Source organism: Staurois parvus, unplaced genomic scaffold, assembly GCF_062004578.1.
Source record: "Staurois parvus isolate SC_StPar_1 unplaced genomic scaffold, SC_StPar_1.0 ptg000598l, whole genome shotgun sequence".
NCBI lineage: Eukaryota > Metazoa > Chordata > Amphibia > Anura > Ranidae > Staurois > Staurois parvus.
Window position 1 is genome coordinate 1277012 of NW_028318394.1, and position 27094 is coordinate 1304105.

Here is a 27094-nt window from a genome sequence, read left to right on the forward strand (position 1 = left end):
CTGCCAGTCCATGAGCTCCCCACCTACATGGTGACCTCTACCTGTTGGCTGATTGAGGACTACTCATGGGTCTAAAACCTTCCAGTACTGTTCCATTACTGTTTCATCCTGCTAACCCTTTTACTGGGAAGCTTTATTTGCCTCTGTACTTGCATTTCCCTTGGTTTAGATTGTGGGGAGCTCTGCTCTGTATGTCTTTTTTCCTTTGGTGTAACATACTCTTTCGTTTATGTTCATGATCTGAATGTTGGTACACTGTATTGTACCTAAAAACTTTAACAAATCCTTTGTGAAATAAAATTAATCCCAGACTGAATTTTTTTTGGATGACATCAGGCCCTTATAAAAAGTAAGCGTCTAGCATGCATTTTTAGGGAAGAATCCCACTTCTTTTTTTGTGTGGGGGTCCTCCATCGACATCTATATCGTACCTAACCTTGGATAATGGACTGGTTTAGATAAAAGGGAATTCCTAAACAGAAGTAAAGCAGCCAAAGTTGTCAATTACCAGCAATTTAAATATTTTTTTATTTATATGTCAGTTTTGCTGTATCAAGTTATCTACACTGTATATATGTTATTTAAAGAAATTTTTCATTTTTAATGTTGACCTTAAAGCATTATTAAAATTGCTTCTTCCTATAAAACTGAATTTTTAGAAACATATTTATTTTATTTTGTTAAATGTTGAGGTGCAAGTTTGTAAGTCACAAATTATGAACATATAATCTAAAATAGTCTAATCACATAGCATAGTCGGGTCATAGCTATGTTTAGGTATTAAAGATACGTTATAAACCCTGGGTTATAACATCATCCACCTTTACTCATTAAACAACAGTGCTTGCAAGCGTTTACATGTGTTTACAAGTGTATGGCAATTTTGCTGCGTTTAAAAAACCGACTGTAAACTCAACAGCCTGTAAATGACTGTGTGTACATAGACACATTGTAAAACATTAGGGAGAGTTCAGGGGCTGCTGAAAAAAAACACAGAAAAGCTCCCAAACGTCAGTTTATCAGCTGCAGTGTACATGAGCCATTATAGAGCTTAGATACAGGAGTAAAGACAGCTCATGAGAAAGGAAAAGTAGACTGCAGAGAACATACAGGTGAAACTCGAAAAATTAGAATATCTTGCAAAAGTTCATTTATTTCAGTAATGCAACTTAAAAGGTGAAACTAATATATGAGATAGACTCATTACATGCAAAGCAAGATAGTTCAAGCCGTGATTTGTCATAATTGTGATGATTATGGCTTACAGCTCATGAAAACCCCAAAATCCACAATCTCAGAAAATTAGAATATTACATGCAGTCAATAAAACAAGGATTGTACATAGAACAATATCGGACCTATGAAAAGTATAAGCATGCATATGTACTCAGTACTTGGTTTGGGCCCCTTTTGCAGCAATTACTGCCTCAATGCTGCGTGGCATGGATGCTATCAGCCTGTGGCACTGCTGAGGTATTATGGAAGACCAGGATGCTTCAATAGCAGCCTTCAGCTTTTCTGCATTGTTCAGTCTCATGTCTCTCATCTTTGCCCCATAGATTATCTATGGGGTCCAGGTCAGGCGAGTTTGCTGGCCAATCAAGTACAGTAATCCCACGGTCATTGAACCAGGTTTTGGTGCTTTTGGCCATAAAGCTCGTCTGCAGAAGGAAGCATGAAGTGCTCCAAAATCTCCTGGTAGATGGCTGCGTTGACCCTGGACTTAACGAAGCACAGTGGACCAACACCAGCAGATGACATGGCTCCCAAAATCAACACAGACTGTGGAAACTTCCCACTGGACTTCAAGCATCTTGCAGAGTGTGCCTCTCCATTCTTCCTCCATAATCTGGGTCCTTGGTTTCCAAATGAGATGCAAAAGTTGCTCTCATCAGAAAAGAGGACTTTGGACCACTGGGCAACAGACCAGGTCTGTTTTTCTTTAGCCCAGGTAAGACGCTTCTGACGTTGTTAGTTGTTCAGGAGTGGCTTGACAAGAGGAATACGACATTTAAAGCCCATGTCCAGGATCCATCTGTGTGTGGTGGCTCTTGATGCACTGACTCCAGCCTCAGTCCACTCCTTGTGAAAGTCCCCAACACTTTTCAGTGGCCTTTTCCTGACAATCCTCTCCAGGCTGCAGTCATCCCTGCTGCTTGTGCACCTTTTTCTTCCACACTTTTCCCTTCCACATAACTTTCTATTAATGTGCTTTGATACAGCACTTTTGGGAACATCCAACTTCTTCTGCAATTACCTTTTGAGGCTTTCCCTCCTTATGGAGGGTGTCAATGATAGTTTTCTGCACAACTGTCAGGTCACCAGTCTTTCTCATGATTGTGATTCCTACTGAACCAGACTGAGAGACCATTTAAAGGCTCAGGAACCCTTTGCAGGTTATGGCTTAATTAGCTTATTAGAGTGGGACACTTTGAGCCTAGAATATTGCAACTTTTCACAATATTCTAATTTTCTGAGATTGTGGATTTGGGGTTTTCATGAGCTGTAAGCCATAATCATCACACTTATGACAAATCACGGCTTGAACTATCTTGCTTTGCATGTAATGAGTCTATCTCATATATTAGTTTCACCTTTTAAGTTGCATTACTGAAATAAATGAACTTTTGCACGATATTCTAATTTTTCGAGTTTCACCTGTACTGTTCTTTAACCATTAGCCGCCCGGCCAATAGCCGTTTGGCGGCCGGAAAAATGCTTTAGATTTCCGGGTGGATGCCATATGGCGTACTCCCGGGCATGCGCAGTTTGCGCGCTTGCAGAGCCGTGCAGCGGCGCGATATGTCACCGGCCGTGTACCTCGGACACGGCCGATGACAGATCTGAGTACTGGCCCCTGTGGCCGGTACCATGTGACCTGCTGTGACCAATCACAGCAGGTCACATAACAGTTGTATACAATGGATGGCTTCATTCATGTCATCCATTGTATACTAGTGTCTAGCTGTGAATGGTCACAGCGATCACATGCACATGTCATGTGATTAGCTGTGGCCAAATCACAGCTAAGCACAAAAAAAAAAAAACCCTGAATGAATCGATATCATTCAGGTACTGTAAATGCTTGCTTATAGCAAAGTAATTCTTTGCTATAAGGAAATTGTTTTTTTTCATACTGTTACCAGTCAGTGTCCCTGATCACCGCCATGCCAGTTATATGATGACGCTGTACTGCACTGGTGACAGTATGTAAAAAAAAAATAGTGAAAATAATCTTTTTAATTTTTTCATTTTCCGAAAAATTATGACAAAAAAAATACAACTTAAAAAAACTCGCCATGCCTCTTATGAAGTACGTCGGACTATCTACTTTGCAAAAAGGGGTAATTTGGGGGATATCTGTACTGTTCTGACATTCTTGGACCTCAAGAAATTAGATTGACTGTCAGTACTTCAGGATTGATCAATTTTCAGATTAATCCCATAGTTTGTGAACTCTATAACTTTCCTACAAACTAAAAAATACATCCTAATTTGGGTTATTGTCACCAAAGACATGTAGCAGAATACATTTTGGCCTTAATTTATGAAGAACAATTATTTATTTGCAAACTTTTATAACAGAAACAAAGAAAAATGTGTTTTTTTTTTTACAATTTTCGGTCTTTTTTTGTTAATTTAGCAAAAAATAAAAACCCCTGCAGTGATTAAATACCACCACAAGAAAGCTCTAGTTGTGTGAAGAAAATGATAAAATATTAGTTTGGGTACAATGTTGTATGACCGCGCAATTTTCATTCAAAGTGTGAGAGCGCTGAAACCTGAAAAATGGCCTGGGCAGGAAGGGGGTAAAAGTGCCCAATATGGAAGTGGTTAATCAATACCTATACTCCAAATGTTAGATTTTGATTTGTTTACCTTATAATACAAAACAGTATTAGACATATTGTGGGATATTTTAGCCAGTGAGTAAACTGGGTTAGATAAAGAGAGGATTATGTCATCATCGCATAGTGTGATTTTATATGTACATTTCCAAACTGTCATACTGTCACATTGTGCTGATTCCTAATCCTGTCTGACAGGAATTCTGTTATAAAAGTGAATATAATGGGCGACAATGGGCACCCTTGGCAAATTCCATTTGTGATGTTAAAACACTACACTGTGTAACAGTTTATGACTGATTAAATATTGCCACTGAACCCAAATCAGCTCAGAACCCTCCCTCCAATATCCCCAGTGAAACCTGTCAAAGGCCTTCTCTTCATCTAAAGTTAAGTACAGAGAAGGTAATCAGCATGTTTTGACATGGTACAATAGGTTAAGTATACATCTTGTTGCATCTGGTGCCTGGCACCCTACCACAGACTCCATTTGATCATCTTTCACTAGTAGGGATAAGGGACGAAAATTCTGTGCAAGCACCTGCTCCTTCCCTGGCTTTGTTAGTGTTATTACTGTTGAGTGTAACATTTCTTGTGAAAACAATGCAGAGGACACAGCAGAGTTAAACATTTGTTTTAAATAAGGAGTAAGCTGTGTAGAAGAGTTTGTAGTATTTGGCGGAAAACCCTTCAGGTCCTTGGGATTTATTAGCGGTGAGGATGTTAATAACATTGAATATTTTTTTGTTAGTAGTTAACAGAGCATTATGCTTTTGTAAATGCATGTCTGTCAATTGGGGCAAATGTTCTAAATTTAAAAAGGCAGTGATATCTTTGGCAATAGATTGTATTGTATCATGGTCATCTTTTAAGTTGTATATTATATTGTATATAGTTGTATTATATTATATCCTGCAGGTTACTCAAACATTTAACCGTAACAAGATGAGTAATGAATGGTATCTTTTGTTTAACTGTTTTTCTTTCATTCACTTGTGTCGCTAATAATTACCTGAATTATTGCCACATAACAACAGTTTACTTTTAGTTTATTGATATGATGAGTATGGTGGGACAAAAAGAGTATAAGTAGTTCATGTCTAGTTTCAGTCAGCTGAGAGATAACTCTATATGTACCTATTTGTATGAGAATACTTCTAATGTATGCTTTGTGTGTATTCCTAAGGATGAAGGCATATGTGACAGATGGCTCATTATAGAGAAAATGTTTTCGTCTATGTTGTTTAAGTTTAGTGACATCAACATTACATCATTCCTCCATAAATAGACTTGGTCCTAGTCAGAGATCCCCACTATGCTTATGGACATTGGGGCCCGATCAGACTAAGTAATTTTGTGAATTTATGAAAGTCTGATATTCTATAAAAAGGCATTTGTGGACAGACGGTACATATCTTCAGATGTAATAAATTGTTACAATAATCGGTCTACATAGATTCCTGCCAGGAATGATTGACACATCTAGGCTGTTGTTTAGCACTGCATTAAAGTCCTCATAGAGGATCATATGACCCTTCTGTGTCTTAGAAATTTTCTTCCAGATTCTTCATAAGCAAAAGAGTTACTTCATATTAGGCAGATATAGGTTAATCAGACCAGAGTGTAATAGATATTGTTTATATCACAAATAAGTATGATATATCTGCCCTCCATGTGTGTATACACTTTCGTGAATTTTGACCATTATGAGGACTCCTCTCTTTTTGGCCTGCATGTATATATATGTATACACATATACATACACACACACTATATTGCCAAAAGTATTAGGACACCCCTCCAAATCATTGGATTCAGGTGTTCCAATCACTTCCATGGCCACAGGTGTATAAAGCCAGCCACTTAGTCATGCATACTGCTTCTAAAAACATTTGAGAAAGAATGGGTTGCTCTCAGAAGCTCAGTAAATTCAAGGGTGGTACCGTGATAGGTTGCCACCTGTGCAATAAGTCCATCTGTGAAGTTTCCCTGCTACTAAAATATTCCATCGTCAACTGTTAGTGGTATTATAAAAAAGTGGAAGCAAATGGGCACAACAGCAACTCAGCCACAAAATGATAGGCCATGTAAAATGACAGAGCGGGGTCAGCACATGCTGAAGCACACAGTTCTCTGTTAACTACTAACAAAAAAATATTCAATGTTATTAACATCCTCACCGCTAATAAATCCCAAGGACCTGAAGGGTTTTCCGCCAAATACTACAAACTCTTCTACACAGCTTACTCCTTATTTAAAACAAATGTTTAACTCTGCTGTGTCCTCTGCATTGTTTTCACAAGAAATGTTACACTCAACAGTAATAACACTAACAAAGCCAGGGAAGGAGCAGGTGCTTGCACAGAATTTTCATCCCTTATCCCTACTAGTGAAAGATGATCAAATGGAGTCTGTGGTAGGGTGCCAGGCACCAGATGCAACAAGATGTATACTTAACCTATTGTACCATGTCAAAACATGCTGATTACCTTCTCTGTACTTAACTTTAGATGAAGAGAAGGCCTTTGACAGGTTTCACTGGGGATATTGGAGGGAGGGTTCTGAGCTGATTTGGGTTCAGTGGCAATATTTAATCAGTCATAAACTGTTACACAGTGTAGTGTTTTAACATCACAAATGGAATTTGCCAAGGGTGCCCATTGTCGCCCATTATATTCACTTTTATTCACAGTTCTCAGAAGTTGCCAACTGTCCGCAGAGTCAATAGCTAAAGACTTCCAAATTTCATATGGCCTTCAGATGTGTGACAGATGTCAACAGTGTGTAGAGAGCTTCATGGAATGGGTTTCCATAGCCAAGCAGCTGGATCCAAGCCTTACATCACCAAGTGCAATGCAAAGCGTAGGGGTGCAGTGGTGTAAAGCATGCCACCAGTGGAATCTACAGCAGAGCAGTGAAGACATGTTCTTTAGAGTGACTAATCACGCTTCTCTGTCTTGCAATCTGATGGACTTGTCTGGGTTTGGCGGTTGCCAGGAGAATGGTACTTGCCTGACTGCATTGCACCAAGTGTAAAGTTTGGTGGAGGGGGGGTTATGGTATGGGGTTGTTTTTTCAGGGGTTGGGCTTGGTCCCTTAGCATACCAAGAGATTTTGGACAATTTTATGCTCCCAACTTTGTGGGAACAGTTTGGGGATGGCCCCTTCCTGTTCCAACATGACTGCGCAGCAGTGCACAAACCAAGATCCATAAAGACATGGATGAGCGAGTTTGGAGTGGAGGAACTTGACTGGCCTGCACAGAATCCTGACTTCAACCCGATAGAACACCTTTGGGATCAGTTACTGTGGAGACTGCGAGCCAGGCCTTCTCATCTGATATCAGTGCCTGACCTCACAAAATGCGCTTCTGGAAGAATGATCAAACATTGCCAAAGACACACTTTTAAACCTTGTGGACAGCCTTCCCAGAAGATTTGAAGTTGTTAAAGCTGCAAAGGGTGGGCCAACTCAATATGGAACCCTATGGACTAAGACTGGGATGCCATGTGCGTGTAAAGACAGGTGTCCTGATACTTTTGGATACAGTATATACACATACATACATATACATATATACAGTGGGGAAAATAATTATTTGATCCCCTGCAGATTTTGTAAGTTTGCTCACTTACAAAGAAATGAAGGGTCTATAAGTTTTATCATAGGTGTATTTTAAATGATAGAGACAGAATATCAACAAAAAATCCAGAAAAAAACACGATGCAAATGTTATAAATTGAGTTGCAGTTCAGTGAGTAAAATAAGTATTTGATCCCCTACCAACCAACAATAATTCTGACTCCCACATACTGCTTATGTAGTACACAGATTAGTCCTGTCAATTTAAGAAGGTGCTCCTAACGACAACTCATTAAAAGACACCTGCAAACAAAATCCCTTCCTTACATTCAAACATCACCACCATGGGCAAGATCAAAAGCTTTCAAAAGCTGTCAGGGACAAGATTGTAGACCTGCACAAGGCTGGAATGGGATACAAGACCATCAGCAAGAAGCTTAGTGAGAAGGAGACAACTGTTGGAGCGATTATTCACAAATGGGAGAAATACAAAATAACCATCAATCACCCTTGGTCTGGAGCTCCAAGCAAGATTTTTCTTCATGGAGTAAGGATGATCATGGGAAAAGTGAGGGTCAGCCCAGTACTACCTGGGAGGAGCTTGTGAATGAACTCAAGGTAGGTGGGACCACAGTCACTTATTTACCACAGTAAAATTATTTAGATCTTGTTGCAGGTAATGATAAGCTTTGTAGGGTGACCCCAGCAATAAACAATTTTGTGGATTCTCAGGGCTTTAGTTACCATTAGTAAACTCTTACGGAGTTACAAAGTGTACTGTGAGAGGTCAGAAAATACTTTCAAGGTCAAATACAATTTTGGAAGAGCTCAGGTTTGTGAAAGATCATCAGAATCTTTTCCTTGATGTGAATCCTTGATTTGTCGGATTATATCTCATAGGATGTTTTCTGAAAGGTATGGAGGCTTTGGAAGGAAATTAATTTTGTCTTTGATTAGTTTAGTAGTGGGTAGGAGAACCCTGAGATGGTCAGGAATATATGATGGGAGCTAAGCAGGTTGAAAGGACTCAGATATGCCCTAATTTTTTTGGTTGTTTTGGTGTTACCCTTCTTTCAGGTCTGCCACTTTAGCACTCAACCATAAGATGTCATTGTGACAGTTATGAGAGTTTAGTAGGGCATTGAAGGAGTAATCAAGATTCTCCCAGGACAGTAAACATCCTCACAGACAGACTTTGGCATGGTATCTACCAAATACGGTATGCTTGTTGCAGTATATGAAAAAGTGAGGAGGAGATTCATATTTACATACTGTATATTGAACAGTATATTTTGCAACCAGAAAAACACCAAAAGTAATTCAAAATGTATTAGGCACAGTGTATACTACAGTATTTTTAAACTACTGCTTAGTCCTGAGGAAGAGGAGTACTCAATCCTTGAAACATGTTGACTGACAGTCGAACAGCCCACCACTGAACACTGCATGCTGCACAGGATGCTAGGGATGAGTCTTGGAAGGCAGGTATTTGTCCCCATTATTTGGATTGTCCCCCCCTCTTTAAGGGGGACAATAAAAGGCATTTTTAAGTACTCAGATGTTCTTACCCATGCAGGGTAAGGGGTTCCAGTTAGTCCAGTTAGACAGGAGGACTGATTTGCAGTTCTCTCAAGAATGGGGAGTCCTCATTGGTAAGACTCAAAGAGACTTTGGGTGGGAAAGAACTTTCAACCCTAATTACAGCAGGGGAGGTCTGAAAGGGGTGAGCACCTATCTGTGCGGTAGAGTAAAGCAGTTCACAGCTGTGAACAATTGTGGATACTCTTGCAACTGAGATATTGTTTGGTGAGCTCATGTGGCCTTTCTTGTACCCTGAAGCAGATGGGAACCTTAAACCCAGGTGTGGGACTGGTATAATGTCTGTGAGCCACTGTATTTTCAATATGCCAGAATGGACTGATGGCATACACTTTACTTGATGGTCATTTTAATTGAGTTTTATTTTTTTCCTGTTTTTTTAATGTTTATTAAGTCTTCTGATACATGGCTTTCAGGCTGCATGCAGAATAATGTATTATACTACAACTTTAATCTGGACAATTAAAGTTTGAGACATAAAGTAACATTCTACCTTTTCCAAATATAATACTGCCGCAGCTATGCATGCTCTTTGCTTTGTTACAGGTTCCTGTTACAGCACATTAAACAGATAAAAACATTTTTTCACTGACATGATAGTTGAGATTACACATTTTGCATCAGGTAAATAACATGTGCCTTTTGAGAGGTACAGCTTTGTGAACAGGTTTTAGGATATACGTGTTGTCCTCAGAGATAAAACATCCAATCTGAGTGACAGCATGTGCGACCATAAGGTCAAGGTGGTTTAGTTAGACAGTCCATCTGTTACCTTGGCAAATGTTTCTCATGTAGGAATTAGTAGCTTTGTAAATTTCTGTTTAATCACAAAAAGAGGTACTAGAGAACAAGGCAATACAAATGTTTCACAAAAAATCCAGCTGTTATAATTACCTGCATAATGTTAAACACGTAAAAATAGTGCCATGCTGCTATGAAACTTCATTATGTTCAGTTGTCCATGCACTTACACATGTACTTTTGCAACTAGATGAATATATCTGAAGAAGAAAAAATTAACCAATACAAACTTATTATGCATTATGTTCATGTACAGTATGGGCATATTATATATTGTCCAGTCAAAGCAAATATCATAGTGTTGTGATGAGTTTGAATTATCCACTGGTTTCTTATGTCTCTTGGTGCTGCAACAGATATTCCAGATACTACAGAACCAAGCACTTCCTGCGCATGAATGCGATGGTCTAACAACATTACTTATTGCACATCATATCTTAACTGGTAATACACCACGGTTTGCTGCCCTCCAAGGACTGAGGATGTCACAATGGCAAAGCTAGAAAAAATAATAAAGAACAAAAACAAACAAAAGAGGGTGCACTAGCCTAGTGTATTATAGACTCTAGACCAGAAGTACAATCCAATGCAAGTGACCAAGGATCCAGAGAGCAGAACCAGAACTTTGTAAACAATGAAGAGCAGTACAAAATAGAATAGGTGCATAAAATAAATACATTTAACCATTAATTACAATAAATAAAACATGAAAGTGAATATTAAATTAATAAATCAATACGTAAAAGTAATCATAATACGGGTTCCTACATACCATAATGCTGCTATAAATGAATAGCATCCAAAAGGTTTGGCTCTGAAGAAGAGGGTACACCCTGGAAATGCATAAACCAGTTAGATCCAGGTGACGTTCTCTGAAGCTGAGGAATGCATGGAATGGATTGAACACTTTGATGTGCCTTGTAAATTTTGTGTTTGTGGGTAGATTTATTTACATTTTTTTTAAAAATGGTAACTGGGATAATGCATTTGGTTGGTGCACACCCATTTGTTTGTTTGTTTGTTTGCTTTTACAGTTTCCCAGACCCTGCCTAACCATCCCTCCTCTTTGAATGATGTTTGCAATCCAATTGTACTGACTGTAACAAATGAATAGATTTTGTTGCTAGAATCCATGAGAGATATTAACGGAGATATGAGAGGTCATTAGGAGATTCCAGCCTTCATCATCTGCCCAAGACTGACAGTTTAAAAGAAGCCTGTGCTATGAGAAGCCTGGTGGGTGTCATTGCTGACCCCCATTATAAAAAATCTAGTTATATGGCTGTAATTCTAATTCTCTAACTCTAATTCTCATTTTGAGCCACAACTAGCAACAAGTATAAAACAGAACAGTCAGACCCTTTGATTTGCATGCCTGTTCTAAATCTGTGACAGAAATAGAATCCTCTAGGTTTCCTTAGCCAAGGTTTTCCTTTAATGTAATGAAGAAATATTAAATAAAACCCTCTATTTGAGTTTAATCTGCACTGTCCATTTATCAATTGTTTCACCATTGTTATATATGTGTATACAGTATTGAAATGTTTGATGTACTTACTGCTTCACAAATGGTGGTCCACTATGCTAGAAAACATTTGGCATTCAAAAAGATGAGGTCAATGACTTGTTCATATAAAGTACAATTGTTAAAATAATTAATTCATATTTGAGTGCAGTAGCACAAACAGAATCAGTGTCAGACTGGTGTATTGAATTGGATCCCTGCCATTGCTACTACTTAACCTTTGAGTCAGAAAACCTTAAATTAGCTTTTCCTTTTAAGAGGTCTATCTTTTTAAAGTGAAAGACTGTTCACAGAGGGTGGAGATCAGACAAGCACTGGGGTCTGTGTTATCAAGAAAGACACTAACAATTCACCAAAAGGAATACATTTCTCTCTGTAAAAAGGATTTGGATTTCTTTATTTGGAATAGTTATATATTAATTATTTGGATTTTATTAACTATTGCTGTATGAATGGTTTTTTTCTCTGGTTTGCGTGGTGAAGTTTATAACTTTTATGACACCTTACACTTTAAGAAATATTTATCACTGCCCTCATTCTTTCATTGAATTGTCATGATATTAATATTGTGTTCACGGTACTGAAATGTGTGATGTATTGCTTGAAATGGTGATCCATCCTGCTAGAAAATATTTGGCATTCAAAAGGATGAGGTCAGTTAAATTGTTACTAAACTCACAAACAGTAAAATCAGTCTGTATATGCAGCAAAGCATGCTTGTTATAATCACTGTGGAACCTAAGGGGTTAATCCTATGCTCTGCATAAAAACACTGTTTGATCCTGATGTCTCTGATATTCCCCTTCTTCCAGTGTCCCCTTTTTATCTCCTGATAAGACATATCACTTAGAGTTACTCTGCACGTGCTCAGTTTGGTGTGTATAGTTATAGAGGTTTTTTTTGGGGGGGAGAGCGCATGTGATCAGCACAGGGTCAACCAGCACTGTTCAGACAGGAATTAGGGGTTCTGCACCCTCCTAGGGCAAAATGAAAACTCCTCTTACAAGCTTTAACCAGTGCTCTGCTGGACACTGATAGAAGTCGCAAGACTGCTCTAACTGATGATGAGAAACGTTTAGCAGTTTAGATTTACTAAAATAATTGCACTTTCATGTTGTGTGTACTGTGAGAGACCAGATATAGTGAATGCAGAGTCCTGGGTTTAGTAACACTTGATTTATATTAAATACAGCTGTTAATGCACAATGGAGCATGGTGGAAGTGTAGCTTACTGGCAGGGGCGTGATCAAATAGGTGTAGTTTATTGAACCACTTGAGTCCACATTGTTAATATTGTTTTAAAATGGAAGCTAATTTCAGTGGTTTCTGCTGGTCCCAGTGATTTTAGCACGGGAACTGGCAGGTGTCTGTGATAGTTTCAGCTCCTGGGCTTCTGATCAAGCTACACAGCACTCCATAGAAGTGCTCGTGCCAAACCGTTGTAAACACAATGCTTCTACATTGTGTTTAACTTGGTAAGGATGTGAAGCTATGTGTGAAGTAACATCACTTCCTCCAAATACGGAGATAAGGACAGATCTGTTTCAACCCTGCCTCTCCTTTCCCTGCAGCAATAAATTAATGCAATAGTGAAATATTCAATACATATAAATAGTGCCTCACAGTAATAAAAACTCAACCAAAGCTCATCTAATGATTTTAAGTACCTTCTCAATGCGCCCAAAGAATATGCTGATAAACTTTCTATAAATTGTGCTTTGAAACAAAATATTCATGTGTACCTACTCAAATGTTCATGTGTATATCTTTAAATATGAACGCACATAAAGAGTTGCAGCTGCAATATTAATTGTATTCAAATGTGAAAAAAGAGAAAAGGAAAAAAAAAATTATGACTTATCTACGTGTCCCACTAATTTATCCACGTGTATCACTTTAAGTACCTAATTTCCCTCTAAAGTGCAACAATTGTCCTTATCGTATCCCAAAATGTGTATGGAAACACTATAGATCTTAAATATGATATAATACAGAAAATGCTACTAAATAGTTGAAAACTCCTCAATGACACACTACAAGTGAAGTCCAATCCCTAGTAAGTCCACAAAATATAAACCATAGCCTTCCTGTGTAATCACGGTGAAAAATTGTGTCCAAAGAAAATATAAATCCTTCCACCGATTTCCACGATAAATGTCCCCTCAAAAAAAGAAAAACATCACATAGTGCATTATCTTTTATAATCTACATATAAATATGTGACATCACTCAAGTGAATATCCCATCAAGACTTTGCAGTGAAAAATAGTGAAATAAATTGTGAAAAAGAATTGTGAATCAAACAGTGAAACAACACTGTGTGTGTGAATCACTCTACAGTGCTCAAACACACAAGCCAACACAGTGTACACTTCTGATATTAGTAAGGAGTGGGTACCCTTACCAACAATCCCAAATAATCACGCCTATAATATAATCCAATAACTGCTGAGAAATGGTCCTCCTGTAGATCTCCACAAGGCTTATACAGTCTCCACGGCACTACCTGGATTCATCAGCCATAGTACTCCATGTGTCCCCATACACCTTGCTCCATTCAGATGTACATATATGAGGGACAATAATAGTGTAATACTGGCAAGACAAATGCAATAATAAACTTTAATCAAACTGCTCACATTATTCCAGCCCTTAAAACTGCTTTATATACAATAAAAGTAACCTTTCTGCCATCCAGGAAACATCCAGGATCTCACAGGTGATCCTTTCCCTTTTCCAAAATGGCCACCAGTCTACTTCCGGTTCCTGTGTGCATCTTGACGTCACTTCCATTGACGCGTTTCGTCATCGACTTAATCATAAGGGACTTCACTTGTAGTGTGTCATTGAGGAGTTTTCAACTATTTAGTAGCATTTTCTGTATTATATTATTTTACACATCTTCAGGGGTGAAGGTGTTGATTGTGCTGTGGGGGAGTTAAATTTGTATGTTTATTTAGGAAGTGGTTTTATTTAAATAGATCTTAAATATGCACACAAATAATTCCAAACATAAGATGGTTCAAAACATCAGATAATTATCCATATGTACTAATGAACAATTTTAAAATTATTGCCCATGTATACTGAGTTGAACGTGCACATCCCGTCACCATAAAAGCTAATGCTTTCACCTTGACCATAGCCCTAACATACAGTAGGTCATATGCACTTTCTCCTTTAAGTGGGGTTCTTATAAGCCACAGCACAGATCTCCACTCCAGCCTCCAGGTACTTTAAAATCCAGTGCGTCCTCCATAATTCTCCAGACCAGGGCAATGGGAAACTCAGAAGAAAGAAGTATATATAGTGCTCTCTTCTTCCAAAGTATTATTTTTATTAAAACTTATTGTACTAAAAAGTGCACTGAGGTTTCGGACATAAGGCTTGAAAACCTCCAAGAAAATGGCCACTCACACACTTCCTGGTAGTGGTGGGCATTCACATTTAAAATGGTACATGCAGGCATTTGAGTAGGTACACATGGATATTTTGTTTCAAAGCACAATTTAGAAAACTGTTATCAGCATATTCTTTTGTGCACATTGAGAAGGTATTTAATATCATTAGATGAGCATTGGTTGAGTTTTTCAGTACTTTTTATATATATTGAAGTAATTTTTTCACTTGTGGGAAAACACAAGTGGGGCAGCAGTAGTTTCAAACTAATTGGTGGATGCAATGTAGGTGATTGTGCTTGGGTACACTCAACTTGGGTTGCTCTTGTAAATAGTAATATATCACTTGCTGATTGCATCCAGCATATCACTAGGGGTCCTCATGCACACTTGATGCTTTTATAACGCTGGTAACGTTAGCTGTGTAAAGTCACGTTAAAGCATTAGGCGGCATTTTCCCATGCTTGCTTTTAGTGTTTTTTAGCGGGGTTTTTTTGGTCAAAAAAAAGTCCAAAAATGGCGTTTTACCGCTTTTTCTAGCAGCTAAAAAACTCTAGAAATCCACTAGTCCTAGGTTTTTTTCCCAGACATAAAACGTCCCAGCCAAAAAAAGTTGATTACAGTCTATGTGTGCATGGAAACGTAAGATAACATGAGTTGCTTTTTTTACTGCATGTTTTATGTGTTTTTGATGCAGTTTGCATTTAAATCTGCCTAGCAACAAGAACATAAAAACTGAAAAACGAATCAAAAACACGCCTAAAATGCAATGCAGGAACGGCTCAAACGCAACCTGCATAGGTGTGAACCTAGACTTATTCTCAGCTCAATAACATCCACATAGTTACACTCACAGAAGGCTTTTAGTACAGTCTGAGCACAATTAGGCAACTCTATGCAGTATTTCAGACACTTATCTGCTCTCACTACTCCACACCTGCTCTGGGAGTTTCCTGTCTTTAAACGCCTCTTCCTGAAGGTAGGTTAACTCCTTCAGTACCTGAGAGTAGACTCTCTGTAATAAGGGTTGGAGGTTAAATAAGGACGTACCAATCAAGAGATGACTTTGACAGTCCTCTTTTCTCTGACCGGACTATCCTGGAACCCCTTACCTCACATGGGCAAAAATTCATGAGTACATTAACTAAATACAAATTATCCCCCTTAAACGGACAGCACCCCAGATATTGGCAATCCTGTACAATATACCTCTCCAAAGAAGAGAGGTCTGAATTTCAATAGTCTCTGAACTAATAAGTATTTATTAGTGACCCAGAATTTCAGAAGAGTTTTTGGAGGGAAGAACCCTGATTAGAGGGACTTTGGTCCTGAAGGGGTTAACCCAGGTGCAGCAAACTCCAGAAAAGGAAAAGGAAAAAGTCGACACCTGTCTGTGAGGGAGAGTTCATGACACATGAGCAGGGTGGACCAGGGGCGGACTGACAATTTGGAAACTCGGGCACTGCCTGAGGGCCCGTGGTCAGTAGAGGGACACATGAGTTGCCCCTGGTACCTTTTTCATTGGCTTTTTTGAGTTTGGGCAAGGATACAGGGGCCCCATGATCCCCTATTGCCCCGGGGGGTCAGTAGGGGGCCCCATGAGATGCCCCTGGTACCTTTTTCATAGGTTTTTTTGAGTTTGGGCAAGGACACAAGGGCCCCATGATCCCCTTTTGCCCCATGAGTTGTCAGTCCGCCCCTGGGGTGGACTAGTTTCGGACTGAGCTAAGGTTGCTGACCTGTGAAATCCTTTTTCTTTGGGACCCCTGAAGCAGACAAGAAACCTCTAAAGCCAAGTGTAGGACTGGTATAGTGGCAATGAACGAGTCTCTTGTTTTCTGTGGCACCAGAGTTATGGACCATTGTGTTCTTTTCCTGAAGAAAGCCATTTTTTTGTTTTTCTGGATTGTTTTTAAGTTCAATAAAGACTGTCGCTTTTCTGCTGGCAGTCACCCTGAGCTCCTATATCACAATATACCTATTCTGAAATAAAAAAAGAAATCCCTCCCTAAATTAATCCCCATATTCCAACAATGGCATATGATTTAAATGACATTTACTATACAAGTATCATATAAGTAAATGCATGTCAAACCTGTAAAAAGTCACTGTCATGCTAATTTGTGCTCACTTTAACCCATCTTAAGCTTATGATAATGTTATGCTAACAGTTTACATAACCCTTTTTTCTGCTGTGAGTGTCACAATTTAGTGTTGAAAGGGAAATAAAAGCTCTACTAATATAAAACACATGCTGTCACTTTGAGCTTTACCATTCTGCTATGTTACTGAAAAGTTGCACACCTGGCATATCATTTTAAGCATCAGGCTTTGTTGGTTATTTTAGGGTAAATATGTGGAAGTACACTAATTATGCAAATGCTGAATTAGAAAAAATGTATTTTTTTCTACTTTTTGTGTTCCCAATAAAAACCAAGAAAGTAAAAATATATATGTATACAAATCTGCTACCAAATTAAAGCTCTATCTGTTCTAGAAAAATGTATAAAAAAAAAAGTCTAAAAAGGTATAATGTGCAGGACAGAGACGTTGTAAAAAAAAGAAAAATAAACCCTCCAGGACTCAAGGAGATTATTAAGAACAAGGTCCAGGAACCCAAGTGGTTAAGCCAATATAGAAACTAGCCAATTATAACCAAGTAAAGTATATTTTTTTATCACATAGGTTTTAATTCAGTACTTTAGCAACAGGATAACCAACTCTATCTGCAATTATTTGCTACTATTCAAGAGGGCTGGATCTAGCCGGTATGATACGGGGGTGCAATAAAAAATGTCAGGGGGGCAGAAGTACAGTATACAAAAACAGGATTCAATAGACGCGTGTACTGGGGGTCAACAGGTCAGAAGATAGGGTCTAGCAGAGCAGAGGGCAGGGATCAGCAGTTTGTAGGGCAATGTATCAATCGACTTCTGTACAACCAGCCTCTACGAAAATTTCCACACGATCAGCACCGCCAGTTATAGCTGGCTGCACTTATCAGTGTATTCTGGCAGCAGAGATGTTTATCCGCTATCAGAACACAATACCTCAGCGGGAGTGATTCCCCCATCCACGTCAAATGTGTGGATGTGGGAAACTTTTTTTTTCCAATCTGCTGTTGAACAAAAAATTACTAATGTATAGACAGCCTTACTGAGCCTACCATGAGGAAGAATTTCATTAAAAAAAATGTTAAGACAATGAACACCTTGGTCAGGTCTATTTACTGTATAGCAATGCATAATGTACAGAGTACAGGGGTAAGCTGTAAGTAATAAACAAAACAACATATGGAGTACAGCAGGTAGGAAGAGTGCCATGTTCACATCAGTGTCCCTCCTAAAATCAGAGTCTGGCAGAGTGCCCCCTTTAAACACACCTTGGACTTTTTACAGGCACTTTTCTCCTGTCTGAACATTTATGGACAAGAGAAAAGTTCCTGTTTTATACAAACTGTCTATAAACGTATGGATGGTTGGCAACATAGGGCTGGGAGTGTACACATGCTACCATTATGATGTTTTGCTTCCCAGCTGTGGCAGGACTTATATACTCTGTTGCATTTTGTGGGCACAGTGCCTGCTGAACATGACCCATTCAAGTGAATGAAGCACCTCTGCAAGTACCCAATGACTGCGTGCAATGTATGCGGTACTAGAGTGGGGTTCTAGGGGTTAAAGCAGGAGGTGAGGATGTGAAACAGCACCTCACTGCCTGCCAAATGCTTCCTGAAGATCGGTTTGAATGCAGATCGCTCTTCAGAGACCAAGGCACATGTAAACAGGCCCCTCAAGCAATGCTGGGATTGAATAGAAATGTATTAAAACAGAAGCATCACAAACCTGTGAGTTAAGACTCCAGCAATTTAGCCAACTAGCAGATTTCCAGTCATACCCAATAGTACTAAAGTTGTCCCTGAATGCTAACTGGACATGGAGGAGGGAAGGGGGGTGGAAGAAGGGGGTAGAGAAGGAAGGGAGATGGAGAGAGTTCAGCATTGTGCAGAGCTCAGCTCACTCACCCCAGTCTGGTCTGGTGGCTCAGGCAGAAGCTTCAATCTTGCAGCCACAATGTAGTTGCCAGCTGCAGTGCTGCAAGTTTCCCGCCTACACACCTTCTCAAGTACAGCATTGGCCAGGAATTCCAATATGGGTCGGGCAGACACAAGGAGAGTGTAAGAGAATTCCTGCAAGGAGAATCGCGATTGGGAACGCGCATGCGCAAAAGAGATCCCGCAGAAGAATTGCCGGTTGTGTGCAGGCGTGCAGGAATGCACAATCACGCACATGCACGCACACGTGCACACGCATGGCGAATATTGGCGCCAGACGGGCTATTTAAGGTGCGCCTCTGCCTGGATTCAGTGCTGACTGGTCTTCAGCTCCCCCCGTGTCCTGCTTGCACCTGTTCCTTTCCTTGTTGCTGACTTGGTTTGTTCCTGACCCGACTCTGAGTACTCTCCTGCCCCGGTTCCTGACTTCGGCTCTGATCCTGACTTTGGCTTTTCCTCCTGATCCTGTACCGTGCTGCCCGACTGTTATGACCCTGGCTATCCTACGACTCCGCTCCAGTCCTGTGTCCTGGCTACAAACCTGGCTCTGCTGTGCATCTGGCAATCCATTTTACCTGCCTGGTCTATTGCTACAGTACCAAAATCAGAGGATATCCTGCCTACCAAGGTCATCATCTGCAAGAGCCGCAAGCAAACCTCTGGCGCTCTTGTCCCCCTGGTCCCTAGACTCCCTCTGTTCCAAATTCAGCAGGGTCAGGGCTAGTGACACAAGTGAGGCCGACCTCGTCAATTCAGTCTCTCATCAGGGGCGGGAGGAGGAGGAGGAGGAGGTGCACATCAATCTTTCCTCTCCTGTCCATGCAGGGAAGGAGAGGGGGAGTGTGCTGGTTGGGCTGTGTCACAGACACTAGACTTGATATATGCAGCCAGCTGCTGCAAACAGCTTCAACTGATAGACATCATCCACAGGTTGCCTGGGTGGACACAACTGATATCTGGGGGGATAGCACATCCCAGAACCTCCCTAGATCAAACTATGCTATTCAATACTAATCACATGTGTGGGGTCTCTCCTTAACATCTATATCAGACACTCATCTAGGTAAAGCGTTTGTAAACTGCAGGAAAAAAAAGTAATGTGCTAGTATGCATCGCATACTAGCACATTATGTAAAACTTACCTTAAAACAAAGCCCTCCAACGACATGCTGTCATCGCTGTAGAAGCTTCCATCTTCAACTGTTTTCCTTCTGGGTTTATGAGCTTCCACCTTCTGGCATACATTTAGGGGATATTCATTTTACCTTCAGGTAAGCTTTTTTTAAGCTTACCTGTAGGTATACTTAAAAAACAGAGTTTACAAATACTTTAAGGTTTAGTTGAAGGGAATCCTCAGCTATTTTGTTTACAAGCAGAATGAAGTGGCTAGGAAATGTCATTTATCCTCAATTTCAGTATTTTTCTTTCTTTGTAAATGTCATTTCTACTGTAGAATGAGCCGCTCCCCACTGAATGGAATTATTTTTAATTTGTTTGAATTGTCACATGTTCCTCAGGGAATAAATAAATAAATAAAAGGGTTAAATGTCATTTAAAGCAGAACTCTGGGCAAAAACTTCTTTACATGCCCTTGTTGTGGATTTCCTACCTTCTCTGAATATGTCATCTTCTGATTCACTCAGTAGTTGCTCTGAAACAACCTATACAATTTCAAATCAAACTGTTAATTATCTTTGACTTCCTGTTTGTAAGACCAATGGCTTCTCTTCCTCCTATTCCCCCAGCCACTGGTTATGGCTCATAACTCCTATAGTTCTTTCTCCAGAAAGCAGTGATGTCATTCAGCCCCCCTTACAGTGGGAAGAGACTGGCAGACACATTTAACATGTACAGGCTTATTGTACCTGCCCACATTCACTGAAATTCCCTGTGGTTGATGGGAACTGTGGTTTATTTTTACTGAAGAGAGAGGAGAGGATATGATGTAATCCCTGCTGTCACACCTCTTCCTTGGTAGAGTAGATGCTGTTATATTTTGAATTACAGAGATGAGGTCATGAAAATTTCATTAGATTTTTTTCTTAAATGGTAAGGATTTTCAAAATTCTATTAACTGTTTAGTGTTTTGTGTAGGAAAGTGTACTAATGGATGTTTTTTTGCTTATTCTGGAGTTCTTCTTTAAAGTGTTGCCTTGCTGTAGTACATTCTACTACTTCATAGGCATGTTTGGGGCATCTCAAAAGATGTTATTTAAAGGAATTTTGCATTTCTAATGTTCCCATTATGGATTATTTAAAAAGCTATTCCCTGCTCAACCTCTTTAAAAAAAAAAATTGCATTGTATTTGTACATCACCCAGGGGAGTGGCAAGCTCTCCATGCCCTTTGTTTCAGAGTACATTGCTGATTAGTCTTGAAAATGGTCATAACTGATTTTAAAAGATTTTGTTCCTGACTAATTTCTCCTGTCTTTATCGAACACACCCATTATAAATTCACAGTGTTGGAGGAAAAAGTAAATGAACCATTGAAGTTGATAGCTGGTTGTACCTGTTTTGGCAGCAATGACTTCAAGCAAGCACTTTTAGTAGCTCTGGATCAGGCCCGCACAATATTATTTTTTTTACCATTCCTCTTTACAAAACTGCTTTGGCTCAAGTACATTTGTAGGATGCCTGGTGTGAACATCTCTCTTGAGGTCATTCCCAGTATCAATATGGGGTTAAGGTCTTGACTGACTAGGTGACTCCAAAAGGAATGCCTTCTTTTAATGAAGCCATTCTGTTGTGAATTTATTTCAATGCTTATGGTCATTGTCCTGCTGCATCACTGAACTTTTACTGGGCTTCTGCCCAGACATCAGGGTGTGGGCCAGTGAAGCAGGGAGCTTTGAGATATGCAGAGTAAGCATGTGCACAGTGGTGCTGTGAGATGGTCTGAAGGAATAGAAAAAAAGTTCTAAAAGCCTGAGGCCATAGTAGAAATAGTAGTGCTGCAAGAAACCAGCATGCTGAATACATATATTCTTTTGCGTTTTAAAGTGTTGTTGGTATCCCCTGCATGGGAAATCCTGGTATAAAGGATCTCAAGTGATCTGCATCCACACTTTGAGTTAGTTCTAACAATATTTTATATATACAAGGGTTGGAAAAAAAATGGAAACAATACATGATTTGCAGGTATGAAAGTGATGACATGTTTGGTATTGAAAGTGGAAGTGATGTAACACTTTTTTGCTTCCATTGTGTGATAAGACACCTTGCTAACAGGTGGGAAACCTCACTTTAGCTATTCACTGCATGCGTTGCTAGTAATACAGAGTCATGTCAGAGCTTACTGAGCTTCAAAAAGGGGAAATTGTTGCTCGCTTGGATGGTGCATCTGTGACTGAAGTTGGCAATTTATTTGCCATGTCACGAGGTACAGTGTCGAAGACAGTTTCTGGGAAAACATTGTCTGATAAGCATAAGCGCAGTCGACATGGTCAACTGACTGACAGAGACAAAAAGGACATTGTGCAGGATTGGGACCCGGAATAAGAAAACAACATCTTCACAGATAGCTATCAGCCCCCACACCACATTGGATTACCATCATATACACCTAGTGGACTTTACTATCTATTATTATTAGCAGTGAGAAGCCACTCTTAATCATAGTACATCCATACAGAATTATACTTGTTTCCTCTGCAGCCTAGCTAAACTTGTTTGTTCGTAAATATCCCTGTATTGATCTTGGTTGTTCTGTATATATATATACAGTTGCAAGAAAAAGTATGTGAACCCCTTGGGATTTTGTGGAGTTTTGCATGAATTGGGCATAAAATGTGCTCTGAATGTCATCTAAGTCACAACAATAGAAGAACACAGTCTGCTGAACATAATACTACACAAACATTAGATGTTGCCATGGTTTAATTGCACATAACATGTAAACATTCACAGTGCAGGGAGGAAAAAGTATGTGAACCTTTGGACTTAATAACTGGTTGACCCTCCTTTGGCAGCAATAACCTCAACCAAACGTTTCCTGTAGTTGCAGATCAGACCTGCACAACGATCTGGAGTCATTTTGGACCACTCCTCTTCACAAAACTGTTTCAGTGTAGCAATATTCTTGGGATGTCTGGTGTGAATCGCTCTCTTAAGGTCATGCCACAGCATTTCAATCGGGTTGAGGTCAGGACTCTGACTGGGCCACTCCAGAAGGCGTATTCTGTGCTGTTGCAGCCATTGTTTTGTTGAATTACTTGTATGCTTTGGGTCATTGTCCTGTTGCATCACCCATCCTCTGCGGAGCTTCAGTTGGCGGACAGATGGTCGTACGTTTTCCTGCAAAATGTCTTGATAAACTCTGGAATTCATTTTCCCATCAATGACAACAATCCGTCTAGGCCCTGAGGCAGCAAAGCAGCCCCACACCATGATGCTCCCTCCGCCATGTTTTACAGTGGGGATGAGGTTTTTATGTTGGTGTGCTGTGCCTTTTTTTCTCCACACATAGTGTTGTGTGTTCTTCCCAAACAACTCAATCTTGGTTTCATCTGTCCACAGTATATTTTGCCAGTAGTGTTGTGGAACATCCAGGTGCTCTTTTGCAAACTTCAAACGTGCTGCAATATTCTTTTTGGACAGCAATGGCTTCCTCCGTGGTGTCCTCCCATGTACTCCATTCTTGTTTAATGTTTTCCTTATTGTAGATGTGTCAACAAAAATGTTAGCATGTGCCAGAGATTTCTGTAGGTCTTTAGCTGACACTCTGGGATTCTTCTTTACCTCATGCAGCATTCTGCGCTGTGCTCTTGCAGTCATTTTTACAGGACGACCACACCTAGGGAGAGTAGCAACAGTGCTAAACTTTCTCCATTTGTAGACAGTCTGTCTTACCGTGGACACATGAACATCAAGGCTTTTGGAGATACTTTTGTAACCCTTTCCAGCATCATGCAAGTCAACAATTCTTGATCGTAGGTCTTCTGAGAACTCTTTTCTGCGAGGCATGGTTCACATCAGACAGTGCTTCTTGAAACCAGTCAACCCAAAACAGGTGTGTGTTTTTTAAGGGCAGGACAGCTGTCAGCAACACATCCAATATCATCACACTGATTGGAGTCAAGGTTGGCTCACTCCTGGCTCCAATTAGCTCTGGGAGAAGTCATTAAGCTGGGGCCTCACATACTTTTTCCTCCCTCCACTGTGAATGTTTACATGTTATGTGCAATTAAACCATGGCAACATCTAATGTTTGTGTAGTATTATGTTCAGCAGACTGTGTTCTTCTATTGTTGTGACTTAGATGACGTTCAGAGCACATTTTATGCCCAATTCATGCAAACCTCCACGTAATCCCAAGGGGTTCACATACTTTTTCTTGCAACTGTATATATATATATATATATATATATATATATATATATATATATAATGTGAGATATATAGATAGATATAACATGCCGTTTAGGTTATCTTTAGAATTGAATTACGTGATGAGAGACGATCATATTGTACATGACGGGTGGAATTTTCAACCATTTGTCTCTTTTTATAAGATATCTTCCTGCGCCTAGTGAGACACTCTACTACAGGTACTATCCTGCTGCTGTGCAATGTGAACAACACAAATATATGAAAAAATAAAATAACAGCGCAAAACATAGACCTCTACATAAAATCAAAAAAGTGCAAAAAAAATTTTGTAAAACAAAATACAATTTAAATGGTGCAGTCCATCAAATTCTTATATAAATAGTGAAATCCATCAAAATAAACTAAAGTTCAAAAATATTCAAAAATATATGTGCAAAAAAAGAAAAAAAAAAGGAAAGAAATCTTTTCACATTCTTCTTGTAAAGAAACTTCCACCTTCCACCCGTGAAAACCAATATCAAATGCACTCACCAGATATAGGTGAATAAAACGCCTTTTAGGAATTTTATGGGATCCTACACCCTCTTTCGTATCCACTCTATAGGAATCCTCTCCTCCAACATGGGCTCCACCATCCGACCAGGGAGAAAAAAATCTCAAATAGTGTGATATTGTAAGACACCATTTCATATGTGAAATCAAGGATTAAGGCCACTCACATTAATTTCACTTTAAAAAGGCATATTTATTAAGGCAAGCTTCTCTCCAGATGAACAGTAGATGCAAGGTAACCTCTCACAGAATCTCACATCACAGTCCCAGGTTCCAGCAGAAGCTCCACAGAGACCACACATATATAAATCCCACAAAGATGGCCGCTGGAACGCACCACTCAGCGTGCGCTCCACTCACCGGAAGTGACGTCGGACATGTTTTATTTTGCATGTCCGACGTCACTTCCGGTGAGTGGAGCGCACGCTGAGTGGTGCGTTCCAGCGGCCATCTTTGTGGGATTTATATATGTGTGGTCTCTGTGGAGCTTCTGCTGGAACCTGGGACTGTGATGTGAGATTCTGTGAGAGGTTACCTTGCATCTACTGTTCATCTGGAGAGAAGCTTGCCTTAATAAATATGCCTTTTTAAAGTGAAATTAATGTGAGTGGCCTTAATCCTTGATTTCACATATGAAATGGTGTCTTACAATATCACACTATTTGAGATTTTTTTCTCCCTGGTCGGATGGTGGAGCCCATGTTGGAGGAGAGGATTCCTATAGAGTGGATACGAAAGAGGGTGTAGGATCCCATAAAATTCCTAAAAGGCGTTTTATTCACCTATATCTGGTGAGTGCATTTGATATTGGTTTTCACGGGTGGAAGGTGGAAGTTTCTTTACAAGAAGAATGTGAAAAGATTTCTTTCCTTTTTTTTTCTTTTTTTGCACATATATTTTTGAATATTTTTGAACTTTAGTTTATTTTGATGGATTTCACTATTTATATAAGAATTTGATGGACTGCACCATTTAAATTGTATTTTGTTTTACAAAATTTTTTTTGCACTTTTTTGATTTTATGTAGAGGTCTATGTTTTGCGCTGTTATTTTATTTTTTCATTTGTCTCTTTTTGTTTGTATGTTATGTGCCTTTTAGATAACTGTTTTAAAAAAGGTTATTATAATAACATCTGTCAGGGACTAATTAATTCCTGATAGTGAGTCATCCAAGTTAATATTTATAACAATTGGTGTGGAGAAGGTTGAATCAAAATGTTGAATTTTATTGTAATTTTAATTAGCAACTACATCTTCCAGGTATTGACTTGGTCAGTGCAGTCAAGAACACAGACAGATAGACACACACTTTTTTAATGAAATATTTATTGGAGTTTTGTTAATAAAAAAATATATTTGCACAGAAATTACATCAATGTAAACATTATGTAATAGCTCCAGAAAGTATAAACAATCAAATGAGGATCAAGACATCTGTTCTGCTTTGCGTTATTGAACCGTTGTATAACACTAGTCAGACAGTCTAACAATAATTCAGAAGTCAAGAAACGTGAGACATCAGATCTGTATGTATTCTTTGTTCTGAATAACTTTGTAAAACTACAACATAAGCACAAACAAAACATATGTGTCAGTACATTAAACATTATACAACAGCTTCATCCCATCAGTGAGTGTACTCACGGACAATTGCACCATAAGTCCAGGAATAGCTTGGAGCTCCACTGTATGCTACTTGCTAGTTTCAGAAGCAGTCACAAAATGGAGGATAGGAAGTTCCAGGTTAGAGGTTATTGCCTCTATGTGAAAATTACCGTTTCCTGACAAATCCTGATATAACTAGGCATAATAACTCTAACCACTAGATGGCAGCAACATCCCATAACATTACAGTATATTACATACATTATTTTCAACAATATGGGCAGAACAACATCAAACAATACAAAGCTGAGAAGTTTACAAGTTTTCATGTTGATAAAGAAAAAACGTAGCATGGGGGGGAGGGTACCGGTGGTGGGGGGGAATGGAGGGGGGAGGAAGAGAAAGGATAGGGATAGGAAGGGAGAGAGAGGGGTAGAAGGGTGGTGGGAATGGGGAGAAGTGAAGGGGAAATCTAAGGGAAAGAGGCAATGGAAAAGAGAGTAGAGAAAGAAAAGATGGGTGAAAAGGAGGTGAGAGACCCGAACCTAGGAAAGCTTGTATATGGGGTCGTCTAGAAGAACATCAGCACTATATCCCATAAGGGGAGACCAAAATCATATACATAGCAACTCATGGAAGACCGTAATGTTGCATACCATGTAAGCTGATGGCAGACACGGACAAAAGGAAAGGGCTGGGAAACATCTGTATAACTACCCAGGGTACAGTATCCCTCTAGATAAGGCTGAGGCTTAAGGCATTTGGATGTTGATTTGGCATATTAGTATCATCTCAAGAGA